This window comes from Raphanus sativus, unplaced genomic scaffold (genome assembly GCF_000801105.2).
Source record: "Raphanus sativus cultivar WK10039 unplaced genomic scaffold, ASM80110v3 Scaffold4185, whole genome shotgun sequence".
Lineage (NCBI taxonomy): Eukaryota > Viridiplantae > Streptophyta > Magnoliopsida > Brassicales > Brassicaceae > Raphanus > Raphanus sativus.
Genome location: NW_026619487.1, coordinates 4,205 through 8,131, shown reverse-complemented (window position 1 = coordinate 8,131; position 3,927 = coordinate 4,205). Strand labels below are relative to the sequence as shown.

At 29.1% G+C, this 3,927-nt stretch overlaps 1 long non-coding RNA gene across 1 annotated transcript; it reads right to left on the bottom strand.

Moving 5' to 3' along the window:
- Positions 1-230: 230 nt before the first annotated feature.
- On the bottom strand, positions 231-1,975 carry LOC108834067 (uncharacterized). The gene is made up of 3 exons (XR_001946803.2): positions 1,620-1,975; positions 984-1,060; positions 231-598 (listed from the first exon to the last, which is right to left on the bottom strand). It is a non-coding gene; the product is annotated as an uncharacterized LOC108834067 (long non-coding RNA).
- Between the last annotated feature and the right edge of the window lie 1,952 nt (positions 1,976-3,927).

Genomic DNA, 3,927 nt, shown 5'->3' with positions numbered 1-3,927 from the left:
GATTTATGGTTTGGATTTAGGGTTTAAGATTTAGGTTTAGAGTATAGAGTTTGGGGTATAGAGTTTGGGTTTATAATTTAAAATTTAGGGTTTAGAATTTGATTTTAGGGTATATAGTTTGAATTTAGGAATTAAATATTGACATTAGCATTATTAAATATGATATTATCTTTTTCTACTTATTTTATCATTAGTCTAGTTGGCACTTTGATTGGTTATTAAGGAGGTGGTGAATTTGAAGATTCACCATAGGGGGTGAACCCAAGTCTTAACTTTATTCTGTAGTTCTTTTACAAACTATATATAATTTAATTTTTTTATAAAAACTAATTAGAATTTGTAAAAAAACACCAAATTTGCCTTAGGCCTCAAAACTCCTTCGCACGGCACTGTCCACTAGTGTCCCCGAAAACTTGAGCTTATTTTCCGCAATAGCCATGATATGTCTAAACACAGGATTGACCCTCACATCATCGTACTCAAGACATAGCTTCTTTCAGATCCCTGATAGGTTTCATGCGGCAGCAGTTGTTGATCTTCTTGACGTGAGGTTCTAACCCTTCAGAATACAGTCGTTTTGGTAGCTGTAGCTCCATATCTACAAAAGATTTAGAAAAAATTAGTCAAACAATTTTGATCAAGATAAGAACAATCATTAAGAACAAGTTCAGAACGACCTATAACAACCCACGTGATCTTAGTCAAATTTATAACAAAAAAAACAGAAGATATTGATTGAAATCGCATAAGATATTGACTTATCTTACACATTCAAACAAATTCATAACACAGTTATTTATCTTTCAATATTTAAACATAATTTACAGTGAAATAAAACATATGAACAAAAACAAAAGACAGAGACAAAGCAAGCAAAAGTCAAAGAGAACATACTTTGATTTTACTTTATGTCTAAGAAACAAACCTAAGAGACAGAACATATTGATTCAAGTCAAAGAACAAATTTTACAGACAGAACATACCTTATCTGCTAGAGATGTCGGAGAAAAAGAGAGGCGTACAGGCTGAAGACAAACTCAATTTCACCACCAAGCGTCAACTGAATACATCAAATTGACACAAGCAGAGAAGCGTATTAGAACAAAAAGGAGAAAGGATCAAATTGACACAAGCAGAGAAGCATAAGATATTGATTTAAGTAAAAGAACCAAACTTCACAGTGAAACAGAGACAAACACAAGAGAAAAATCAAACAAATTCTAAAGTCAGAGACACAAAGATTATCAGTCTGTTCAGAAACAAAATCAATTAACCAGCCTAAGATAAACAAAATCAAACAAACACAAAAATCAAAAAAAAAAAAATCGTCAGTCACAAACACAAACACTATCATTGTTGAAGGGAATTGGTTTACATAATCAACAAATCACAAACGAAATTGGTTCATTACAATTGTTAACAAGGCTAAGACAATTCACAAATGACAAACAAAATAAATATCAATTGATCGAAGTCATATCCCATGTCAGTTAACCAAATTGTTTAGAAAATAAATCAATTGACCAAACTACAAATGAAGAACACAGACACATACACACATGCTAACAATAAACGGATCGAGGAACATTGAGAAGAAATATAAAGCTTGGAGATAATACCTTAGGTGAACACGATGTCAGAGAAAGATATTGGCGGAGAGGCAGAGAGAAGTAATCGATGTCACAGAAAGAGAGAGGCAGAGAGGTGGAGAAGCAGAGAGGCGGAGCGAAGCGAAGTGGTAGAGAGAAGCAGAGAAGCAGAAAGGCAGAGAGGCAGAGATAAGCGGAGAGGTAGAGAGAAGCGGAGAGGCAGAGAAGAGCTCTGATTCACCGGAGAAGACAGAGGATCTCCATCCTGTTCGTGTCGGGAGAGAGATGTCAAGAGAGTAAGGCGGAGAAAATTATGTTACGCCCTATTCCCTAATTCGTTTTCTCTTTTGTTTCTTTATTTTTCTTCCTTTACCGTTTTCCATTTTTTCTAACTAAACTTTAAAAATTAATTAGTGTTATGAATATTGTGTGATATATATTATGGAATGTTCTAGATTTACTTGATTGCTACTCCAAGTTATTAGACTTTGACTTCAAGCTATGTAATCTTATATAAGGGACTCATTACTCATGGAATAAGACACATCAATTCTTTTCTTCTTTTCTCTAATTCCTTTTTTACTTAAAACATGTTATCAGTACGAAGCTCTAGCGATTTTGAGTTAATAGGTATAGATTCTAATTCTGTTTTTTTTTAATCCTTCTTCAAATTATATTTATTATCAATTCATGATTTGTAAGAATTGATTCATGCATATAAGCTTAGGAGCTTTAGTCAACAATATTGATCTATCCTTGTTTTAAGGAAAGAAAATCGTTTGATTTAAAAAAGAAAGATCTTGTCGATGATCATAAGCTAATGCTCAAACTGTATTATGGTTTATACTCGTATGTATTCTTATTATTATTATTTTTCTAATACGCGATGCTTATTATGGGATGACTCATTGCATACTCATCCCTTATAAAGTTAGACTTCAGTAAGTTTCGTTCATTTAATGACATAACCGGATTTTGACATGCGCTTTGAAAGCGCGGGTTTTTCTTAAACTATAAACAGTTTAATATGAATTAGTATTTTTTGATTGTTGTACATTATTGTAAATATTAAAGCATATAATTTTGTACAATTATATAAATTATATATTAGTTTATTTCAAATTTTGCATGTATATCTTTTATGTAAATCTTTAGGTCTGTGCATTTTATTTGGATCCAAAACACGAACCGAAACCGAAAATATAGATTTGGTTCGGATCCACTAAATACTTATTGATTATTTTAAGACCCCGTAAATTTTGGGTCTGGTTTAGATCATATGTGAGACCCATCAGATACCCAAAGTACTCATCTTTTTACAAAGTTAGAATATTATCCCTTATATATTAATTGAGGAACATTATAACATTTGAATATAGTCACGTGTCATCACCACGATGATTTTCGGAATTATAAGAAAAATATGTTGGTCCATCTAAATATATATTATTCTTTTTATAAAATTAATTATCAAATTGATTAATAATGCATAAAAAATATTCTTCGTTCTTTTCTTAAACAGAAGCTACATAATTATTTAATATGAGTAATATATATATATATATATATATATATATATGACAATTAATAATTTTGAATAATAAATATTTGATAATAATTTTACATTCTCCATCTTTTTGTTTAATTTGTGATGTTAAAAAATTTAAACAATCACATTAAATATATAATAAAATATAGTTTTTTCTTATATGTTATATTTTGAATTTTTAAAACAACTATAAATTATTAAAACTGTTAAAATCTTTTTTTTTTTGTTCACAAACTCTTAAAAACTGTTAAAAATATTACAATGAAAATTTTGTTGGTTTACTTTTTTTGTTATAAAAAAATACAAATGATCATAAAATCATATGAATATGAAGTATCATAGTGTAGATATTCAGATTATATTTTTTCAGTAAACAATATATTATTATACGATTTACTATTGAGATGGAGATGCACAAATAATATATATCAGAGGTCCTGGCCATGAATTTTATACCGTAGACAAATATTTATATTACATTTATTTTCTTTCTATATTTTCATTTTTGTAAATATTTGTAATATTAAACATATATTATAGTGTGTTGTGCACATATAATTTTAAATCGAGCATGTATGCAAATATATTAAAAACAATTATCTTTAAATTCAATACGATTAGGGAAATATATGGTAGCAACACGAACGTTATACTATGTTATAAATATGTTTACTGTACAATTAATAATATGTTAAGTTTTAGACTTATTGGTTCGTCAATAGGCACATATAATATGTTAAGCATCACTTTTATAATTAGGCATGTAAATATTAATCCTCTTTTATGGGC